The sequence below is a fragment of the Pleurodeles waltl genome, chromosome 7 (assembly GCF_031143425.1).
Source record: "Pleurodeles waltl isolate 20211129_DDA chromosome 7, aPleWal1.hap1.20221129, whole genome shotgun sequence".
Lineage (NCBI taxonomy): Eukaryota > Metazoa > Chordata > Amphibia > Caudata > Salamandridae > Pleurodeles > Pleurodeles waltl.
In genome coordinates this window covers 526,477,491-526,502,000 of record NC_090446.1, presented here as the reverse complement: position 1 = coordinate 526,502,000, position 24,510 = coordinate 526,477,491, and positions in this window count along the sequence as shown.

The window sequence follows — 24,510 nt, the reverse complement described above, 5'->3', positions numbered from 1 at the left end:
GCATGGCCCAGGAAGGCAGAACAAAGGACTCCCGCAGAGAGAGGGTGTTACACCCTCTCCCTTTGGAAAAAGGTGTCAGGGCTGGGGAGGAGTAGCCTCCCCCAGCCTCTGGAAATGCTTTGATGGGCACAGATGGTGCCCATCTCTGCATAAGCCAGTCTACACTGGTTCAGGGATCCCCTAGCCCTGCTCTGGCGCGAAACTGGACAAAGGAAAGGGGAGTGACGACTCCCCTCACCTGCACCTCCCAGTGGAGGTGCCCAGAGCTCCTCCAGAGTGCCCCAGACCTCTGCCATCTTGGATTCAGAAGTGTGCTGGCTCACTGGACTGCTCTGAGTGTCCAGGGCCAGCAGGTGATGTCAGAGACTCCTCCTGATAGGCTCTTACCTGTGTTACTAGCCTATCCTCCTTCCTAGGTAGCCAAACCTCCTTTTCTGGCTATTTAGGGTCTCTGCTTTCGGGAATTCTTCAGATACCGAATGCAAGAGCTCATCAGAGTTCCTCTGCATCTCCCTCTTCACCTTCTGCCAAAGGATCGACCGCTGACTGCTCAGGACGCCTGCAAAACCGCAACAAAGTAGCAAAGACGACTAATGCAACCTTGTATCGCTCATCCTGCCGCCTTCTCGTCTGTTTCCTGGTGGTGCATGCTCTGGGGGTAGCCTGCCTCCTTTCTGCACCAGGAGCTCTGAAGAAATCTCCCGTGGGTCGACGGAATCTTCCCCCTGCAACCGCAGGCAACAAAAGACTGCATCACTGGTCCTCTGGGTCCCCTCTCAGCATGACGAGCGTGGTCCCTGGAACTCAGCAACTCTGTCCAAGTGACACCCACAGTCCAGTGACTCTTCAGTCCAAGTTTGGTGGAGGTAAGTCCTTGCCTCCCCACGCTAGACTGCATTGCTGGGTACAGCGTGATTTGCAACTGCTTCGGCTCCTGTGCACTCTTCCAGGATTTCCTTTGTGCACAGCCAAGCCTGGGTCCCTGACACTCTAACCTGCAGTGCACAACCTTCTGAGTTGTCCTCCGGCGTCGTGGGACTCCCTTTTGTGTCTTTGGGTGGACTGCAGTTCACTCCTCTTCCAGGTGCCTGTTCCAGTACTTCTGAGGGTGCTGCCTGCTTCTGTGAGGGCTCCCTGTCTTGCTGGGCGCCCCCTCTGTCTCCTCATCCAAGTGGCGACATCCTGGTCCCTCCTGGGCCACAGCAACATCCAAAAACCCTAACCGCGACCATGCAGCTAGCAAGGCTTGTTTGCGGTCTTTCTGCGTGGGAACAACTCTGCAAGCTTCTTCACGACGTGGGACATCCATCCTCCAAAGGGGCAGTTCCTAGTCCTCTACGTTCTTGCAGAATCCACAGCTTCTACCATCCGGTGGCAGCTTCTTTGCACCCTCAGCTGGCATTTCCTGGGCATCTGCCCACTCTCGACACTGTCGCAACTCTTGGACTTGGTCCCCTTGTCTTACAGGTACTCAGGTCCGGAAATCCACTGTTGTTGCATTGCTGGTGTTGGTCTTCCTTGCAGAATTCCCCTATCACGACTTCTGTGCTCTCTGGGGAATATAGGTGCACTTTACACCTACTTTTCAGGGTCTTGGGGTGGGCTATTTTTCTAACCCTCACTGTTTTCTTACAGACCCAGCGACCCTCTACAAGCTCACATAGGTTTGGGGTCCATTCGTGGTTCGCATTCCACTTTTGGAGTATATGGTTTGTGTTGCCCCTATACCTATGTGCTCCTATTGCAATCTATTGTAACTTTACACTGCTTGCATTACTTCCTTTTGCTATTACTGCATATTTTTGGTATTGTGTACATATATCTTGTGTATATTTGGCATCCTCATACTGAGGGTACTCACTGAGATACTTTTGGCATATTGTCATAAAAAAAAGTACCTTTATTTTTAGTATATCTATGTATTGTGTTTTCTTATGATATTGTGCATATGACACCAGTGGTATAGTAGGAGCTTTGCATGTCTCCTAGTTCAGCTTAAGCTGCTCTGCTGTAGCTACCTTCTATCAGCCAAAGCTGCTAGAAGCACCTCTTCTACACTAATAAGGGATAACTGGACCTGGTACAGAGTGTAAGTACCCCTTGGTACCCACTACAAGCCAGGCCAGCCTCCTACAAGTTGTCCAAAGAAAAACACCAAAGCTGCCACTACCACAACCCCTACTGCAAATTCTAGTGCCCCTAGTAATAGCAGTGGTGGTGGGAGCAAACCTACTAATAACCAATCCAAGGGAGTAGATGGGCTCACTTTTGGTAATTTAGTTGGAGTTGATCTTGTTAGGGAGACCACAGAGGCTGTGTTAATCTCTGAAGGTGCCATTGATTTGGCCACCTTGGTTGCTTGTCCCCTTAATATGGATAAGTATAAGCAACTTCCCCTAAAAAATGGTGTTGAGGTTCAGGCCTACAGGGACACAGGTGCCAATGTTACCATGGTAATAGAGAAACTGGTGCACCCTGAACAACACCTACTTGGTCACCAGTACCAAGTGACAGGCGCTCATAACAACACTCTTAGCCACCCCATGGCTGTTGTGAATATCAACTGGGGGGGGGGTTACTTGTCCAAAGAAAGTTGTGGTTGCCTCAGATTTACCTGTAGACTGTCTACTAGAGAACGATTTAGAGACATCAGCTTGGGCAGAAGTGGAGTTGGAGGCTCATGCAGCAATGCTGGGCATTCCAGGGCATAATTTTGCTTTGACAAGGACTCAGGGCAAAAAGCAAAAAGGACAGGGTAACTTGGATCCTGGAACAATGGACCAAGTGCTCCCTAAAGCTAGGGGTAGCAAGGGTAAATCCCTACCCACTATACCTCCCTCTACAGATGATTCTCCTTCTGAGGAAGAAGAATTTCCTTCCTGTGCAGAACCTTCACCAGATGAGCTGGCAGCAGACACTGCTGAGCTTTTGGATGGGGGGGCTGCCAGAGAAGAGCGGAGTGTGGCTCAGCAAACCTGTCCCACATTAGAGGGTCTCAGACAGCAAGCTGTCAAGCAGCAAAATGGGGATGTCAGTGACTCACATTGAGTTTACTGGGAGGACAACCTCTTGCACACCGAGGCAAGGGACCCAAAACCTGGAGCAGCCAGGAGATTGGTCATTCCCCTGCATTACAGAGAGTTCCTCCTAACTCTTGCACATGACATTCCTTTGGCTGGGCATTTGGGCCAGATCAAAACATGGGAAAGGCTTGTCCCCCTGTTTTACTGGCCTAGGATGTCAGAGGACACAAAAGATTTTTGCAAGTCTTGTGTGACCTGCCAAGCCAGTGGCAAGACTGGTGGCACACCAAAGGCTCCCCTTATTCCACTACCTGTGGTTGGGGTCCCCTTTGAAAGGGTAGGGGTTGACATAGTTGGCCCCCTTGACCCTCCTACTGCTTCAGGCAATAGGTTTATCTTGGTGGATGTGGACCATGCCACAAGATATCCTGAAGCAATTCCTCCAAGGACCACTACAGCTCCTGCAGTGGCAAAGGCCCTCCTGGGAATCTTTTCCATTGTGGGTTTCCCAAAAGAGGTTGTATCAGACAGGGGTAGTAACTTTATGTCTGCATACTTGAAAGCTATGTGGAAAGAATGTGGTGTAACCTACAAATCCACCACTCCTTATCATCCACAGACTAATGGACTGGTAGAGAGGTTTAATAAAACTCTCAAAGGATTGATAATGGGACTACCTGAAAAACTCAGCAGGAGATGGGATGTCCTGTTACCTTGCCTCCTTTTTGCTTACATGGAGGTACCCCAGAAAGGAGTGGGCTTCAGCCTCTTTGAACTCCTCTTTGGACACCCTGTAAGAGGTCCACTAACACTTGTGAAGGAGGGTTGGGAACAACCTTTAAAAGCTCCCAAACAGGACATAGTGGACTATATACTTGGCCTAAGATCTAGAATGCCTGAGTACATGAAAAAGGCCAGTAAAAACCTTCAGGCCAGCCAAGAGCTCCAGAAGCAATGGCATGACCAGAAGGCTTTTCTGATTCATTACCAACCAGGACAGAAGGTGTGGGTTTTGGCGCCTGTGGCCCCAAGAGCACTCCAGGACAAATGGAGTGGACCCCATCTAATTGTTGAGAAAAAGGGCAAAGTCACCTATTTGGTAGACCTGGGCACTGCCAGGAGTCCCCTTATGGTGATTCATGTCAACCGCCTAAAACCCTACTATGACAGGGCTGATCTCACCCTGCTCATGGCAACAGATGAGGGACAGGAAGAAGAGAGTGGCCCTTACCCTGATCGCTTTTCCACCTCTGAAAATGATGCTTTAGTGGAGGGAGTAGTTTTGGCAGATTGTCTGACTGCAGAACAGAAAGACAACTGCATAAATCTCCTTGGACAGTTTTCTGAACTCTTTTCAACTGTTCCAGGCACCACATCTTGGTGTGAACACACAATTGATACTGGAGACAGCATGCATGTCAAAAGTAAAATCTATAGGCAGCCTGACCATGTCAGGGACTGCATAAAACAAGAGGTTCAGAAAATGCTTGATCTAGGAGTGGTTGAACCTTCCGAAAGCCCAAGAGCGAGTCCTGTGGTGCTTGTACCAAAGCCTCACTCAAAAGATGGAAAAAGGGAGATGAGGTTTTGTGTAGACTACAAAGGTCTCAATCAGGTAACAAAAACTGATGCTCACCCTATACCCAGGGTAGATGTGCTCATAGATATACTGGCATCTGCCAAGTATCTAAGCACCTTTGATTTGACTGCAGGGTATTGGCAGATCAAATTGGCTGAGGATGCTAAACCTAAAACTGCATTTTCAACTGTAGGAGGACACTACCAATTCACAGTGATGCCCTTTGGTTTGAAAAATGCACCTGCTTTTCAGATGTTGGTGAACACAGTCCTGCAAGGGTTGGAGGCTTTTAGTGCAGCCCATCTAGATGATATAGCTGTCTTTAGCTCCACCTGGGATGATCACCTGGTCCACCATTGGAAAGTTTTGGAGGCCCTGCAAAAGGCAGGCCTCACTAGCAAGGCCTCAAAGTGCCAGATAGGGCAGGGAAAGATGGTTTATCTGGGACACATGGTAGGTGGAGAACAGATTGCACCACTGCAGGGGAAAATCCAAACAATCATAGATTGGGTTCCCCCTACAACTCAAACCCCGATGAGAGCTTCTTAGGCCTCACTGGGTATTACAGGAGATTCATGAAAAACTATGGCTCCATAGCAGCCCCACTTAATGATCTCACTAGTAAGAAGATGCCTAAAAAGGTATTGTGGACAGCTAGCTGTCAGAAAGCTTTTGAGGAGCTCAAATAGGCCATGTGCTCTGCACCTGTCCTAAAAAGCCCATGTGACTCCAAGAAATTCATTGTTCAAACTGATGCATCTGAATTAGTGGTAGGGGCAGTCTTATCACAACTGAATTCTGAGGGCCAGGATCAACCAGTTGCTTTTATCAGCAGAAGGTTGACCCCTAGAGAAAAGCATTGGTCTGCCATAGAGAGGGAGGCCTTTGCTGTGGTCTGGGCATTGAAGAAGTTGAGGCCATACCTGTTTGGCACTCACTTTATTGTTCAGACAGACCACAAACCTCTACTTTGGCTAAAACAAATGAAAGGTGAAAACCCTAAATTGTTGAGGTGGTCCATATCTCTACAGGGCATGGACTATACAGTGGAACATAGACCAGGGAGTACCCACTCCAATGCAGATGGACTCTCCAGATATTTCCACTTAGACAATGAAGACTCATCAGGTCATGGCTAGTCTTATTGTCCTTTGTTTGGGGGGTTGGGGGTCTTCATAAGTATTTGCCCTGTATGTGTTCCCTGTGTGATGCCTAACTGTCTCACTGAGACTGCTAACCAGAACCTCAGTGGTTATGCTCTCTCTGCTTTCCAAATTTGTCACTAACATGCTAGTGACTAAATTTACCAATTCACATTAGCATACTGGTACACCCATATAATTCCATAGTATATGGTACTGAGGTACCCAGGGTATTTGGGTTCCAGGAGATCCCTATGGGCTGCAGCATTTCTTTTGCCACCCATAGGGAGCTCTGATAATTCTTACACAGGCCTGCCACTGCAGCCTGCATGAAATAAGGTCCACGTTATTTCACAGCCATTTACCACTGAACTTAAGTAACTTATAAGTCACCTATATGTCTAACCTTCACCTGGTGAAGGTTGGGTGCAAAGTTACTTAGTGTGTGGGCACCCTGGCACTAGCCAAGGTGCCCCCACATTGTTCAGGGCAAATTCCCCGGACTTTGTGAGTGCGGGGACACCATTACACGCGTGCACTGTACATAGGTCACTACCTATGTACAGCGTCACAATGGTAACTCCGAACATGGACATGTAACATGTCTAAGTTCATGGCATTGTCACCCCAATGCCATTCTGGCATTGGGGGGACAATTCCATGATCCCCTGGGTCAATAGCATAGTACGCAGGTACTGCCAAACTGCCTTTCCGGAGTCTCCACTGCAGCTGCTGCTGCTGCCAACCCCTCAGACAGGTTTCTGCCCTCCTGGGGTCCAGGCAGCCCTGGCCCAGGAAGGCAGAACAAAGGACTTCCTCTGAGAGAGGGTGCAACACCCTCTCCCTTTGGAAATAGGTGTGAAGGCTGGGGAGGAGTAGCCTCCCCCAGCCTCTGGAAATGCTTTGATGGGCACAGATGGTGCCCATCTCTGCATAAGCCAGTCTACACTGGTTCAGGGATCCCCCAGCCCTGCCCTGGCGCGAAACTGGACAAAGGAAAGGGGAGTGACCACTGCCCTGACCTGCACCTCCCAGGGGAGGTGCCCAGAGCTCCTCCAGTGTGTCCCAGACCTCTGCCATCTTGGAAACAGAGGTGTCTGTGGCACACTGGACTGCTTTGAGTGGCTAGTGCCAGCAGGTGACATCAGAGGCTCCTTCTGATAGGCTCTTACATCTCTTGGTAGCCAACCCTCCTTCATAGGTAGCCAAACCTCCTTTTCTGGCTATTTAGGGTCTCTGCTTTGGGAATCTCACCAGATAACGAATGCAAAAGCTCATCAGAGTTCCTGTGCATCTCCCTCTTCACCTTCTGCGAAAGGATCGACCGCTGACTGCTCAGGACGCATGCAAAACCGCAACAAAGTATCAAGACGATTACTAGCAACCTTGTATCGCTTCATCCTGCCGGCTTTCTCGACTGTTTCCAGGGGGTGCATGCTCTGGGTGTAGCCTGCCTCCTCTCTGCACCAGGAGCTCTGAAGAAATCTCCCGTGGGTCGACGGACTCTTCCCCCTGCAACCGCAGGCACCAAAAGACTGCATCAATGGTCCTCTGGGTCCCCTCTCAGCACAACGAGCGTGGTCCCTGGAACTCAGCAACCCTGTCCAAGTGACTCGTACAGTCCAATGATTCTTCAGTCCAAGTTTGGTGGAGGTAAGTCCTTGCTTCCCCACGCTAGACTGCATTGCTGGGTACCGCGTGATTTGCAGCTGCTCCGGCTCCTGTGCACTCTTCCAGGATTTCCTTCGTGCACAGCCAAGCCTGGGTCCCCGGCACTCCTTCCTGCAGTGCACAACTATCTGAGTTGTCCTCCGGCGTCGTGGGACTCCCTTTTGTGACTTCGGGTGGACTCCGGTTCACTTTTCTTCTAAGTGCCTGTTCAGGTACTTCTGCGGGTGCTGCCTGCTTCTATGAGGGCTCACTGAGTTGCTGGGCGCCCCCTCTGTCTCCTCCTCCAAGTGGCAACATCCTGGTCCCTCCTGGGCCACAGCAGCAGCCAAAAACCCTTACCGCACCCTTGCAGCTAGCAAGGCTTGTTTGCAGGCTTTCTGCGTGGGAACACCTCTGCAAGCTTCATCGCGACGTGGGACATCCATCCTCCAAAGGGGAAGTTCCTAGTCCTCTTCTTTCTTGCAGAACTCCAAGATTCTTCCAACAGGTGGTAGCTTCCATGCACCCTGAGCTGACATTTCCTGGGCTCCTGTCCACTCTCGACACTGTCACGACTGTTGGACTTGGTCCCCTTGTCTTACCGGTACTCAGGTCCACAAATCCACTATTGTTGCATTGCTGGTGTTTGTTCTTCCTGTAGAATCCCCCTATCACGACTTCTGTGCTCTCTGGGGGTAGTTGGTGCACTTTACACCTACCTTTCAGGATCTTGGGGTTGGCTATTTTTCTAACCCTCACTGTTTTCTTACAGTCCCAGCGATCCTCTACAAGCTCACATAGGTTTGGGGTCCATTCGTGGTTCGGATTCCACTTTTGGAGTATATGGTTTGTGTTGCCCCTATACCTATGTGCTCCTATTGCAATCTATTGTAATTCTACACTGTTTGCATTACTTTTCGTGCTATTACCTGCATAATTTTGTTTTGTGTACATATATCTTGTGTATATATCTTATCCTCATACTGAGGGTACTCACTGAGATACTTTTGGCATATTGTCCTAAAAATAAAGTACCTTTATTTTTAGTACTTCTGTGTATTGTGTTTTCTTATGATGTTGTGCATAAGACACCAGTGGTATAGTAGGAGCTTTACATGTCTCCTAGTTCAGCCTAAGCTGCTTTGCCATAGCTAACTTCTATCAGCCTAAGCTGCTAGAAACACCTCTTCTACACTAATAAGGGATAACTCGACCTGGCACAAGGTGTAAGTACCTCTGGTACCCACTACAGGCCAGGCCAGCCTCCCGCAGTGTTGTACTCGCCTACTTCTAATGTTTTGGTGGAGTGGGGAAAAAAGATCATGAAGGAAGACAAAAACAACCATAGCGTCAGACGTAGATGTGAAAGAGTTTATCGAGTGGAAGGTGTGGAATTATAACTCTTCTCCACATTGTACTACAGGTCACTGTTCCACAGGTGTCACACCCTACTTGTTAATGAGAGGCAGGGAACTGCACACTGCTCTGTTCCTATCCTGGTTGAATGATAATGAAGTTGATGCCAAAGTTGGAAAGTCTGGTACAGCACGGGTTACATCAAATGTGTTTATGAGACAAGCAACTATGAAGTGCAGTTTTTATTAAAAAAAACAGAATTGGCATTACAGATGTTTTGAGTGAAGATTGGGTGTTAATTAAGAATCCGATCAAAGTTAAGAAAGTAGAATCTAAGTTCTCTATGCCTGGACAGGGTTGCAAGCTTCGCAAGGGGGCAGCTTTAATTGCAGGGAATGGTTGGTGAAGTATCACCAGAACAAGATGATAGCATGAAACATAAGAGGAGTGTGAGAAAGTGGCCTCTTTCTAGCCTTGTTACCCCCACTTTTGGCCTGTTTGTGAGTGTATGTCAGGGTGTTTTCACTGTCTCACTGGGATCCTGCCAGCCAGGGCCCAGTGCTCATAGTGAAAACCCTATGTTTTCAGTATGTTTGTTATGTTACACTGGGACCCTGCTAGCCAGGACAACAGTGCTCATAAGTTTGTGACCTATATGTATGTGCTCCCTGTGTGATGCCTAACTGTCTCACTGAGGCTCTGCTAACCAGAACCTCAGTGGTTATGCTCTCTCTTTAAAATTGTCACTAACAGGCTAGTGACCAATTTCACCAATTTACATTGGCATACTGGAACACCCTTACAATTCCCTAGTATATGGTACTGAGGTACCCAGGGTATTGGGGTTCCAGGAGATCCCTATGGGCTGCAGCATTTCTTTTGCCACCAACAGGGAGCTCTGACAATTCTTACACAGGCCTGCCACTGCAGCCTGAGTGAAATAACGTCCACGTTATTTCACAGCCATTTACCACTGCACTTAAGTAACTTATAAGTCACCTATATGTCTAACCTTTACCTGGTAAAGGTTGGGTGCTAAGTTACTTAGTGTGTGGGCACCCTGGCACTAGCCAAGGTGCCCCCTCATTGTTCAGGGCAAATTCCCCGGACTTTGTGAGTGCGGGGACACCATTACACGCGTGCACTATACATAAGTCACTACCTATGTATAGCTTCACTATGGTAACTTCGAACATGGCCATGTAACATGTCTGAGATCATGGAATTGCCCCCCCACTGCCATCCTGGTATTGGGGAGACAATCCCATGATCCCTTGGGTCTCTAGCACAGACCCGGGTACTGCCAAACTGCCTTTCCTGGGGTTTCACTGCAGCTGCTGCCAACCCCTCAGACAGGTTTCTGCCCTCCTGGGGTCCAGCCAGGCTTGGCCCAGGAAGGCAGAACAAAGGACTTCCTCAGAGAGAGGGTGTTACACCCTCTCCCTTTGGAAAAAGGTGTCAGGGCTGGGGAGGAGTAGCCTCCCCCAGCCTCTGGAAATGCTTTGATGTGCACAGATGGTGCCCATCTCTGCATAAGCCAGTCTACACCGGTTCAGGGATCCCCCAGCCCTGCTCTGGCGCGAAACTGGACAAAGGAAAGGGGAGTGACCACTCCCCTGACCTGCACCTCCCCTGGGAGGTGCCCAGAGCTCCTCCAGTGTGCTCCAGACATCTGCCATCTTGGAAACAGAGGTGCTGCTGGCACACTGGACTGCTCTGAGTGGCCAGTGTAAGCAATTGACGTCAGAGACTCCTCCTGATAGGCTCTTACCTGTGTTGCTAGCCTATCCTCCTTCCTAAGTAGCCAAACCTCCTTTTCTGGCTATTTAGGGTCTCTGCTTTGGGGAATTCTTCAGATAACGAATGTAAGAGCTCATCAGAGTTCCTCTGCATCTCTCTCTTCACCTTCTACCACGGAATCGACCGCTGACTGCTCAGGACTCCTGCAAAACCGCAACAAAGTAGCTAAGATGACTACTGCAACCTTGTATCGCTGATCCTGCCGCCTTCTCAACTGTTTTCCTGGTGGTGCATGCTGTGGGGGTAGTCTGCCTCCTCTCTGCACTAGAAGCTCCGAAGAAATCTCTAGTGGGTCGACGGAATCTTCCCCCTGCAACCACAGGCAACAAAAGACTGCATCACCGGTCCTCTGGGACCCCTCTCAGCATGACGAGCGTGGTCCCTGGAACTCAGCAACTCTGTCCAAGTGACTCCCGCAGTCCAGTGACTCTTCAGTCCAAGTTTGGTGGAGGTAAGTCCTTGCCTCCCCACGCTAGACTGCATTGCTGGGTACCGCGTGATTTGCAGCTGCTCCGGCTCCTGTGCACTCTTCCAGGATTTCCTTTGTGCACAGCCAAACCTGGGTCCCCGACACTCTAACCTGCAGTGCACAACCTCCTGAGTTGTCCTCTGGCATCGTGGGATCTTCTTTTGTGACTTCGGGTGAGCTCTGGTTCACTCCTCTTCGTAGTGCCTGTTCCGGCACTTCTGCGGGTGCTACCTGCTTCTGAGTGGGCTCTTTGTCTTGCTGGACGCCCCCTCTGTCTCCTCACGCAATTGGCGACATCCTGGTCCCTCCTGGGCCTCAGCAGCATCCAAAAACCCTAACCGCGACCCTTGCAGCTAGCAAGGCTTGTTTGCGGTCCTTCTGCACGGAAACACCTCTTCAAGCTTCTTCACGACGTGGGACATCCATCCTTCAAAGGGGAAGTTCCTGGTCCTCTTCGTTCTTGCAGAATCCACAGCTTCTACCATCCGGTGGCAGCTTCTTTGCACCCTCAGCTGGCATTTCTTGGGCATCTGCCCAATCTCGACTTTGTCGCGACTCTTGGACTTGGTCCCCTTGTTCCACAGGTACTCTCATCCAGAAATCCACTTTGGTTGCATTGCTGGTGTTGTTCTTTCTTGCAGAATTCCCCTATCACGACTTCTGTGCTCTCTGGGGAATATAGGTGCACTTTACACCTACTTTTCAGGGTCTTGGGGTGGGCTATTTTTCTAACCCTCACTGTTTTCTTACAGTCCCAGCGACCCTCTACAAGCTCACATAGGTTTGGGGTCCATACGTTATTCGCATTCCACTTTTGGAGTATATGGTTTGTGTTGCCCCTATACCTATGTGCTCTCATTGCAATCTATTGTGACTGTACATTGCTTGCATTGCTTTCTATTGCTATTACTACATATTTTTGGTATTGTGTACATATATCTTGTGTATATTTGCTATCCTCATACTGAGGGTACTCACTGAGATACTTTTGGCATATTGTCATAAAAATAAAGTACCTTTATTTTTAGTATATCTGTGTATTGTGTTTTCTTATGATATTGTGCATATGACACCAGTGGTATAGTGGGAGCTTTGCATGTCTCCTAGTTCAGCCTAAGCTGCTCTGCTAAGCTACCTTTTCTATCAGCCTAAGCTGCTAGACACCTCTTCTACACATTAAGGGATAACTGGACCTGGTACAAAGTGTAAGTACCCCTTGGTACCCACTACAAGCCAGGCCAGCCTCCTACATTGGTTGTGCAGTGGTGGGATAAGTACTTGCAACTACTTACCACTTTGTCATATTGTACTTTTCATAAGAGAAAAATATACAAAACAAGTTCAGTGTATGTACACCTAACTAAAATGTTTTGCTTTTCTCCTCTTACTCTATTTGCTAAGTGCTGAAAAGTACCTCTAAACTTTCTAAAAGTTTCTAAAAAGTTGAAAAAGTTTATTTTTTTCTGTTTCCTTAAAAAGTTCTGAAACTTTTTCTTTCTTTTTCTGTCCCTTAAACCCTTTTCTGTCATGTCTGGTACAGGTCCTACTCTTGATCTGGCCAGCACAGCTTATGATCTCCTTAGATGGAAAAATGTGAGGAGTCTCTGCATTGACAGAGGTTTAGGGGTAGGGAAGAATCCCTCTAGAGAACTGTTGATTAACATGCTCATTGAAAATGATAAGGCCTTAGCTGGCACATCAGGTGAGAGGTTAGCAGATGGTTCACACTCTGATTCTGGGGCAGCCCCAGCAAGAATGTTAGATGGTATTCTTTCCAACCTGCCCCTTAGCAGACCCCCTAGCATAACTGGTACTAATGTGAGCTCTCATCACAGTAGGGATGGCATTCCTTTAGGCCAGGTTGTTAGTGTGCCAACTGTTAGGGACAGGTCTCCCTCTGTTCATTCACACCATTCTTCTGTGTCTAAGCATGCCCAACCCACCCACCCTGATGACAGGATGTTAGAAAGGGAACTCAACAGATTGAGAGTGGAAGAGTCCAGACTGAAGCTTAAACAGCAACAGCTGGCTCTAGACAGGGAATCTTTAGATTTAGAAAAAGAAAGACAGAGGTTGGGGTTAGGACCCCATGGTGGCAGCAGCAGTATTACAGATAGTAATCCTGTGAAAGAGCATGGTTCTAGGAATCTGCATAAGATAGTTCCCCCTTATAAGGAGGGGGATGACATTAACAAGTGGTTTGCTGTACTTGAGAGGGCCTGGGTTGTACAGGGGGTCCCTCAAAGGCAGTGGGCTGCTATCCTATGGCTATCTTTCAGTGGAAAGGGTAGGGATAGACTCCTTACTGTGAAGGAAAGTGATGCCAATAATTTTACAGTTTTGAAGAATGCACTCTTGGATGGATTTTGCTTAACCACTGAACAATACAGGATTAAGTTCAGAGAAACCAGAAAAGAGTCCTCACAAGACTGGGTAGACTTTGTTGACTATGCAGTGAAGGCCTTGGAGGGGTGGTTACATGGCAGTAAACTTTCTGACTATGAAAGCCTGTATAATCTGATCCTGAGAGAGCATATTCTGAATAACTGTACGTCTGATTTGTTACACCAATATCTAGTGGACTCAGATCTGACCTCTCCCCAAGAATTGGGAAAGAAGGCAGACAAATGGGTCAGAACAAGAGTGAACAGAAAAGTTCATACAGGTGGTGACAAGGATGGCAAGAAGAAAGATGGTGAGAAATCTCAGATTAAGCATGGGGATAAGGGTAAAACCAAAGATCCTTCTTCAAATCCTAAACACTCTTCAGGGGGTGGGGATAAAACAAATTCTTCCTCTTCTTCTTCACAACCTACACACATTAAAAAGCCTTGGTGCTTTGTGTGTAAAAACAGAGGCCATAGGCAAGGGGATAAGTCCTGTCCAGGTAAACCCCCTGAGCCTACCACCACTAATACATCAAGCTCTAGTGCCCCTAGCAGTAGTGGTAATAGTGGTGGGACTGCTGGCAACAGTCAAGCTAAGGGTGTAGTTGGGTTCACTTATGGGTCCATCATAGAAACTGGGGTAGTCAGTCCCAAGACAGTTTCTGTCACACCTAGTGGCACTGGCCTTGCCACACTGGCTGCTTGTCCCCTTACAATGGATAAGTACAGGCAGACAGTTTCAATAAATGGTGTTGAGGCCCAGGCCTACAGAGACACAGGTGCCAGTATCACTTTGGTGACTGAAAACCTTGTGCCTCCTGAACAACACATCATTGGACAACAATACAAGATTATTGATGTCCATAACTCCACTAAGTTTCTTCCCTTAGCTATAGTTCAGCTTAGTTGGGGTGGAGTTACTGACCCTAAGCAGGTGGTAGTGTCACCTAGCTTACCTGTAGACTGTCTCTTAGGTAATGACCTAGAGGCCTCAGGTTGGACTGATGTAGAGTTTTATACCCATGCAGCCATGCTGGGTATCCCTGAGGAATTGTTCCCTCTCATTTCTACTGAAATGAAAAAGCAAAGGAGAGAAGGCCTGAAAACTCAGGACCCCTCTCCAACAACAGGTAAAAAGGGTATCACAGTATCCCCTAACCACCGTGCCATACAGGATACCATTCCTGTGGTGGGAGAAACCTCTCCTGGGGTGGCACCTGTTCCAAGGGAATCATCAGCTGGCATAGCTGTACTTCCTGAGGTGGAAGTACCTCTCTGTGGGATAACTCATATTGGTGAGGAAAAGAGCACCATTTTAGTTAACATGGAGCATCCCTCCAACCCTCCCAGAGAAACTTTAGTGCAGAAACCCTGCACTGCCTCACAACACTTAGGACAGCAATCCTGCCCTAGTGTGGAGCTCATAGGACAGCATCCCTGCCCTGCTCCAAATCAAGAGAAACAGCATCCCTGTTCTCTCTTCGAGCCATATGGACAAAGTTTTTGCCCAGCTATGGCTTTACTGAGACAGCATCCCTGTCTGGCATTCTCATCACTAGAAATAGGTCCAGTGGACAATTCCCACTGTTCTAAACTAAAACTTACTGATAGAAACTCTGAAAATATATCTTCACATTGTTGCTTACCTAAAAAACTTCAAACAGGGTGGTTTACATCCCCACAGGGAAGTAACCATATAGTGGATGATAAAGGGAGTAACCAGTCTATTGCAGAGCTACTCTCTACTTATCACCACTTAGACAATAAAGTCTCAACTGGCCAAGGTTAGCATTATTGTCCTTTGTTTGGGGGGGGGGGGGTTGTGTGAGAAAGTAGCCTCTTTCTAGCCTTGTTACCCCCACTTTAGGCCTGTTTGTGAGTATATGTCAGGGTGTTTTCACTGTCTCACTGGGATCCTGCTAGCCAGGGCCCAGTGCTCATAGTGAAGACCCTATGTTTCAGTATGTTTGTTATGTGTCACTGGGACCCTGCTAGCCAGGAGCCCAGTGCTCATAAGTTTGTGACCTATATGTATGTATTCCCTGTGTGATGCCTAACTGTCTCACTGAGGCTCTGCTAACCAGAACCTCAGTGGTTATGCTCTCTCTTTACAGATTGTCACTAACAGGCTAGTGACCAATTTCACCAATTAACATTGGCATACTGGAACACCCTTATAATACCATAGTATATAGTACCAAGGTACCCAGGGTATTGGGGTTCCAGGAGATCCCTATGGGCTGCAGCATTTCTTTTGCCACCCATAGGGAGCTCTGACAATTCTTACACAGGTCTGCCACTGCAGCCTGAGTGAAATAACGTCCACGTTATTTCACAGCCATTTACCACTGCACTTAAGTAACTTATAAGTCACCTATATGTCCAACCTTTACCTGGTAAAGGTTGGGTGCTAAGTTACTTAGTGTGTGGGCACCCTGGCTCTAGCCAAGGTGCCCCCACATTGTTCAGGGCAAATTCCCCGGACTTTGTGAGTGCGGGAACACCATTACACGGGTGCACTATGCATAGGTCACTACCTATGTATAGCGTCACAATGGTAACTCCGAACATGGCCATGTAACATGTCTAAGATCATGGAATTGCCACCCCAATGCCATCCTGGCATTCGGGAGACAATTCCATGATCCCCCGAGTCTCTAGCACAGACCCGGGTACTGCCAAACTGCCTTTCCTGGGGTTTCACTGCAGCTGCTGCTGCTGCCAACCCCTCAGACAGGTTTCTGCCCTCCTGGGGTCCAGCCAGGCTTGGCCCAGGAAGGCAGAACAAAAGACTTCCTCAGAGAGAGGGTGTTACACCCTCTCCCTTTGGAAAAAGGTGTCAGGGCTTGGGAGGAGAAGCCTCCCCCAGCCTCTGGAAATGCTTTCATGGGCACAGATGGTGCCCATTTCTGCATAAGCCAGTCTACACCGGTTCAGGGACCCCTCAGCCCTGCTCTGGCGCGAAACTGGACAAAGGAAAGGGGAGTGACCACTCCCTTGACCTGCACCTCCCCTGGGAGGTGCCCAGAGCTCCTCCAGTGTGCTCCAGACCTCTGCCATCTTGGAAACAGAGGTGCTGCTGGCACACTGGACTGCTCTGAAAGGCCAGTGCCAGCAGGTGACGTCAGAGACTCCTTCTGATAGGCTCCTTCAGGTGTTGCTAGCCTATCCTCACTCCTAAGTAGCCAAACCCTCTTTTCTGGCTATTTAGGGTCTATGCTTTGGGGAATTCCTTAGATAACGAATGCAAGAGCTCATCCGAGTTCCTCTGCATCTCTCTCTTCACCTTCTGCCAAGGAATCGACTGCTGACCGCGCTGGAAGCCTGCAAAACTGCAACAAAGTAGCGAAGACGACTACTGCAACTCTGTAACGCTGATCCTGCCGCCTTCTCAACTGCTTTCCTGGCGGTGCATGCTGTGGGGGTAGTGTGCCTCCTCTCTGCACTAGAAGCTCCGAAGAAATCTCCTGTGGGTCGACGGAATCATCCCCCTGCAACCGCAGGCACCAAAGAACTGCATCACCGGTCCCCTGGGTCTCCTCTCAGCATGACGAGCGAGGTCCCTTGAATCCAGCAACTCTGTCCAAGTGACTCCCACAGTCTAGTGACTCTTCAGTCCAAGTTTGGTGGAGGTAAGTCCTTGCCTCGCCAAGCCAGACTGTATTGCTGGGAACCGTGTCTTTTGCAGCTACTCCGGCCTCTGTGCACTTCCGGCGGAAATCCTGTGTGCACAGCCAAGCCTGTGTCCACGGCACTCTAACCTGCATTGCACGACCTCCTGAGTTGTCCTCCGGCGACGTGGGACCCCTTTGTGCAACTTCGGGTGAGCACCGTTTCACTCCTCTTCGTAGTGCCTGTTCCGGCACTTCTGCGGGTGCTGCCTGCTTCTGAGAGGGCTTCTTGTCTTGCTGAGCGCCCCCTCTGTCCCCTGACGCAATTGGCGATATCCTGGTCCCTCCTGGGCCACAGCAGCATCCAAAAACCCAAACCGCACGACTTGCAGCTAGCAAGGCTTGTTTGCTGTCTTTTTTCAGGAAAACACTTCTGCACGACTTTCCACGGCTTGTCGGATCCATCCTCCAAAGGGGAAGTTTCTAGCCCTTGTCGTTCCTGCAGAATCCTCAGCTTCTACTGTCCAGTAGCAGCTTCTTTGCATCCACAGCTGGCATTTCCTGGGCATCTGCCCACTCTCGACTTGATCGTGACTTTTGGACTTGGTCCCCTTGTTCCACAGGTACTCTCGTCTGGAAATCCATTGTTGTTGCATTGCTGGTGTTGGTCTTTCCTGCAGAATTCCCCTATCACGACTTCTGTGCTCTTTGGGGAACTTTAGTGCACTTTGCACTCACTTTTCAGGGTCTTGGGGTGGGCTATTTTTCTAACCCTCACTGTTTTCTTACAGTCCCCGCGACCCTCTACAAGGTCACATAGGTTTGGGGTCCATTCATGGTTCGCATTCCACTTTTGGAGTATATGGTTTGTGTTGCCCCTATCCCTATGTGTCCCCATTGCATCCTATTGTAACTATACATTGTTTGCACTGTTTTCTAATACTATACTGCATATTTTTGGTATTGTGTACATATATCTTGTTTATATTTGCTATCCTCATACTGAGGGTACTCACTGAGATACTTTTGGCATATTGTCATAAAAATAAAGTACCTTTATTTTTAGTATATCTGTGTATTGTGTTTTCTTATGATATTGTGCATATGACACTAGTGGTACTGTAGGAGCTTCACTCGTCTCCTAGTTCAGCCTAAGCTGCTCTGCTAAGCTACCATTATCTATCAGCCTAAGCTGCTAGACACCCTATACACTAATAAGGGATAACTGGGCCTGGTGCAAGGTGTAAGCACCCCTTGGTACTCACTACAAGCCAGTCCAGCCTCCTACACCTATGTGCTCTCATTGCAATCTATTGTGACTGTACATTGCTTGCATTGCTTTCTATTGCTATTACTGCATAATTTTGGTATTGTGTACATATATCTTGTGTATATTTGTTATGCTCATACTGAGGGTACTCACTGAGATACTTTTGGCATATTTGTAGGAGGCTGGACTGGCTTGTAGTGAGTACCAAGGGGTACTTACACCTTGCACCAGGCCCAGTTATCCCTTATTAGTGTATAGGGTGTCTAGCAGCATAGGCTGATAGATAATGGTAGCTTAGCAGAGCAGCTTAGGCTGAACTAGGAGACGAGTGAAGCTCCTACAGTACCACTAGTGTCATATGCACAATATCATAAGAAAACACAATACACAGATATACTAAAAATGAAGGTACTTTATTTTTATGACAATATTCCAAAAGTATCTCAGTGAGTACCCTCAGTATGAGGATAGCAAATATACACAAGATATATGTACACAATACCAAAATATGCAGTAATAGTATTAGAAAACAGTGCAAACAATGTATAGTTACAATCGGATGCAATGGAGACACATAGGGATAGGGGCAACACAAACCATATACTCCAAAAGTGGAATGCGAACCACAAATGGACCCCAAACCTATGTGACCTTGTAGAGGGTCGCTGGGACTATTAGAAAATAGTAAGGGTTAGAAAAATAGCCCACCCCAAGACCCTGAAAAGTGATTGCAAAGTGCACTAAAGTTCCCCAAAGGACATAGAAGTCGTGATAGGGGAATTCTGCAGGAAAGACACAAATCAGCAAAGCAACAACGATGGATTTCCAGTCGAGGGTACCTGTGGAACAAGGGGACCAAGTCCAAAAGTCACAAGCAAGTCGGAGATGGGCAGATGCCCAGGAAATGCCAGCTGTGGGTGCAAAGAAGCTGTTACTGGACAGTAGAAGCTGAAGATTCTGCAGGAACGACAAGGGCTAGGAACTTCCCCTTTGGAGGACGGATCCTCCACGCCGTGGAGAGTCGTGCAGAAGTGTTTTCCTGACAAAGACCGCCAACAAGCCTTGCTAGCTGCAAATCATGCAGTTAGGGTTTTTGGATGCTGCTGTGGCCCAGGAGGGACAAGGATGTCGCCAATTGCGTCAGGGGACAGAGGGGGCATCGAGCAAGACAAGGAGCCCTCTCAGCAGCAGGCAGCACCCGCAGAAGTGCCAGAAACAGGCACTACGAGGATGCATGAAACTGTGCTTACCCGAAGTCGCACAAAGGAGTCCCACGTCGCCGGAGAACAACTTAGGAGGTCGTGCAATGCAGGTTAGAGTGCCGTGGATCCAGGCTGGACTGTGCACAAAGGATTTCCGCTGGAAGTGCACGGAGGCCGGAGTAGCTGCAAAAGTCGCGGTTCCCAGCAATGCTGTCTGGCGTGGGGAGGCAAGGACTTACCTCCACCAAACTTGGACTGAAGAGTCACTGGACTGTGGGAGTCACTTGGACAGAGTTGCTGGATTCAAGGGACCTCGCTCGTCGTGCTGAGAGGAGACCCAAGGTACCGGTGATGCAGTTCTTTGGTGCCTGTGGTTGCAGGGGGACGATTCCGTCGACCCACGGGAGATTTCTTTGGAGCTTCTAGTGCAGAGAGGAGGCAGACTACCCCCACAGCATGCACCACCAGGAAAGCAGTCGAGAAGGCGGCAGGATCAGCGTTACAGAGTTGCAGTAGTCGTCTTTGCTACTATGTTGCAGTTTTGCAGGCTTCCAGTGTGGTCAGCAGTCGATTCCTTGGCAGAAGGTGAAGAGAGAGATGCAGAGGAACTCGGATGAGCTCTTGCATTCGTTATCTAAAGAATCCCAAGAGACAGAGACCCTAAATAGCCAGAAAAGAGGGTTTGGCTACCTAGGAGAGAGGATAGGCTAGCAACACCTGAAGGAGCCTATCAGAAGGAGTTACTGACGTCACCTGATGGCACTGGCCACTCAGAGCAGTCCAGTGTGCCAGCAGCACCTCTGTTTCCAAGATGGCAGAGGTCTGGAGCACACTGGAGGAGCTCTGGGCACCTCCCAGGGGAGGTACAGGTCAGGGGAGTCGTCTCTCCCTTTCCCTTTGTCCAGTTTCGCGCCAGAGCAGGGCTAAGGGGTCCCTAACCGGTGTAGACTGGCTTATGCAGAAATGGGCACCATGTGTGCCCATGAAAGCATTTGCAGAGGCTGGGGGAGGCTACTCCTCCCCTGCCTTCACACCATTTTCCAAAGGGAGAGGGTGTAACACCCTCTCTCAGAGGAAGTCCTTTGTTCTGCCATCCTGGGCCAGGCCTGGCTGGACCCCAGGAGGGCAGAAGCCTGTCTGAGGGGTTGGCAGCAGCAGCAGCTGCAGTGAAACCCCGGGAAAGGCAGTTTGGCAGTACCCAGGTCTGAGCTACAGACCTGTGGGATCATGGGATTGTGCCAACAATGCCAGGATGGTATAGAGGGGGCAATTCCATGATCATAGACATGTTACATGGCCATATTCGGAGTTACCATTGTGAAGCTACATATAGGTAGTGACCTATATGTAGTGCACGCGTGTAATGGTGTCCCCGCACTCACAAAGTCCGGGGAATTGGCCCTGAACAATGTGGGGGCACCTTGGCTAGTGCCAGGGTGCCCTCACACTAAGTAACTTTGCACCTAACCTTTACCAGGTAAAGGTTAGACATATAGGTGACTTATAAGTTACTTAAGTGCAGTGTAAAATGGCTGTGAAATAACGTTGACGTTATTTCACTCAGGCGGCAGTGGCAGGCCTGTGTAAGAATTGTCAGAGCTCCCTATGGGTGGCAATAGAAATGCTGCAGCCCATAGGGATCTCCTGGAACCCCAATACCCTGGGTACCTCAGTACCATATACTAGGGAATTATAAGGGTGTTCCAGTAAGCCAATGTAAATTGGTAAAATTGGTCACTAGCCTGTTAGTGACAATTTGAAAGAAATGAGAGAGCATAACCACTGAGGTTCTGGTTAGCAGAGCCTCAGTGAGACAGTTAGGCATCACACAGGGAACACATACCTATAGGTCACAAACGTATGAGCACTGGGCCCTGGCTAGCAGGATCCCAGTGAGACAGTGAAAACACCCCGACATACACTCACAAACAGGCAAAAAGTGGGGGTAACAAGGCTAGAAAGAGGCTACTTTCTCACAATATTGTCATCAAAATAAAGTACCTTTATTTTTAGTATATCTGTGTATTGTGTTTTCTTATGATATTGTGCATGTGACACCAGTGGTATAGTGGGAGCTTTGAATGTCTCCTAGTTCAGCCTAAACTGCTCTGCTAAGCTACCTTTCCTATCAGCCTAAACTGCTAGACACCTCTTCTACACTAATAAGGGATAACTGGACCTGGTACAAAGTGTAAGTACCCCTTGGTACCCACTACAAGCCAGGCCAGCCTCCTACAACAACACTCTTAGCCACCCCATGGCTGTTGTGAATCTCAACTGGGGGGGGTGGGGGTTACTGGTCCAAAGAAAGTTGTGGTTGCCTCAGATATACCTGTAGACTGTCATTTTTCACTGTATATATGTTGTTTTAGTTGTATGTGTCACTGGGACCCTGCCAGCCAGGGCCCCAGTGCTCATAAGTGTGCCCTGTATGTGTTCCCTGTGTGGTGCCTAACTGTCTCACTGAGGCTCTGCTAATCAGAACCTCAGTGGTTATGCTCTCTCATTTCTTTCAAATTGTCACTGACAGGCTAGTGACCAATTTTACCAATTTACATTGGCTTACTGGAGCACCCTTATAATTCCCTAGTATATGGTACTGAGGTACCCAGGGAATTGGGGTTCCAGGAGATCCCCATGGGCTGCAGCATTTCTTTTGCCACCCATAGGGAGCTCTGACAATTCTTACACAGGCCTGCCACTGCAGCCTGAGTGAAATAACGCACACGTTATTTCACAGCCATTTTACACTGCACTTAAGTAACTTATAAGTCACCTATATGTCTAACCTTTACCTGGTAAAGGTTGGGTGCTAAGTTACTTAGTGTGAGGGCACCCTGGCACTAGCCAAGGTGCCCCCACATTGTTCAGGGCCAATTTCCCGGACTTTGTGAGTGCGGGGACACCATTACACGTGTGCACTACATATAGGTCACTACCTATATGTAGCTTCACAATGGTAACTCGGAATATGGCCATGTAATATGTCTATGATCATGGATTGGCCCCCTCTATACCATCCTGGCATAGTTGGCACAATCCCATGATCCCAGTGCTCTGTAGCACAGACCCTGGTACTGCCATTCTGCCTTTCCCGGGGTTTCACTGCAGCTGCTGCTGCTGCCAACCCCTCAGACAGGCATCTGCCCTCCTGGGGTCCAGCCAGGCCTGGCCCAGGATGGCAGAACAAAGGACTTCCTCTGAGAGAGGGTGTTACACCCTCTCCCTTAGGAAAATAGTGTGAAGGCAGGGGAGGAGTAGCCTCCCCCAGCCTCTGGAAATGCTTTCTTGGGCACAGATGTGCCCAATTCTGCATAAGCCAGTCTACACCGGTTCAGGGGACCCCTTAGCCCTGCTCTGGCGCGAAACTGGACAAAGGAAAGGGGAGTGACCACTCCCCTGACCTGTACCTCCCCTGGGAGGTGCCCAGAGCTCCTCCAGTGTGCTCCTGACCTCTGCCATCTTGGAAACAGAGGTGCTGCTGGCACACTGGACTGCTCTGAGTGGCCAGTGCCACCAGGTGACGTCAGAGACTCCTTGTGATAGGCTCCTTCAGGTGTTGCTAGCCTATCCTCTCTCCTAAGTAGCCAAACCCTCTTTTCTGGCTATTTAGGGTCTCTGTCTCTTGGGATTCCTTAGATAACGAATGCAAGAGCTCATCCGAGTTCCTCTGCATCTCTCTCTTCACCTTCTGCCAAGGAATCGACTGCTGACCGCGCTGGAAGCCTGCAAACCTGCAACATAGTAGCAAAGACGACTACTGCAACTCTGTAACGCTGATCCTGCCGCCTTCTCGACTGTTTTCCTGGTGGTGCATGCTGTGGTGGTAGTCTGCCTCCTCTCTGCACTAGATGCTCCGAAGAAATCTCCCGTGGGTCGACGGAATCGTCCCCCTGCAACCGCAGGCACCAAAAGCTGCATTACCGGTCCCTTGGGTCTCCTCTCAGCACGACGAGCGAGGTCCCTCGAATCCAGCAACTCTGTCCAAGTGACTGCCACAGTCCAGTGACTCTTCAGTCCAAGTTTGGTGGAGGTAAGTCCTTGCCTCACCTCGCTGGGCTGCATTGCTGGGAACCGCGACTTTTGCAGCTACTCCGGCCCCTGTGCACTTCCAGTGGAAATCCTTTGTGCACAGCCCAGCCTGGTTCCACGGCACTCTAACCTGCATTGCACGACTTTCTAAGTTGGTCTCCGGCGACGTGGGACTCCTTTGTGCGACTTCGGGTGAGCACCGTTTCCCGCATCCTTGTAGTGCCTGTTTCTGGCACTTTTCTGGGTGCTGCCTGCTGTTAAGAGGGCTTCTTGTCTTGCTCGACGTCCCTTCTACCTCCTGGTCCAATTTGCGACCTCCTGGTCCCTCCTGGGCCGCAGCAGCGTCCAAAAACGCTAACCGCACGATTTGCAGCTAGCAAGGCTTGTTGGCGTTCTTTCGGCGGGAAAACACTTCTGCACGACTCTACAAGGCGAGCGGGATCCGTCCTCCAAAGGGGAAGTCTCTAGCCCTTTGCGTTCCTGCAGAAACCGCAGCTTTTTCAGTCCAGTCGAAGCTTCTTTGCACCCGCAGCTGGCATTTCCTGGGCATCTTCCCATCTCCGACTTGCTTGTGACTTTTGGACTTGGTCCCCTTGTTCCACAGGTATCCCAGATTGGAAATCCAGCATTGTTGCATTGTTGGTTTGTGTCTTTCCTGCCTTATTCTCCTTTCACGACTTCTTTGTCCTTTGGGGAACTTTAGTGCACTTTGCACTCACTTTTCAGGGTCTTGGGGAGGGCTAATTTTCTAACTCTCACTATTTTCTAATAGTACCAGCGACCCTCTACAAGGTCACATAGGTTTGGGGTCCATTCGTGGTTCGCATTCCACTTTTGGAGTATATGGTTTGTGTTGCCCCTATCCCTATGTGTCCCCATTGCATCCTATTGTAACTATACATTGTTTGCACTGTTTTCTAAGACTATACTGCATATTTCTGGTATTGTGTATATATATATTGTGTATATATATCTTGTGTATATTTCCT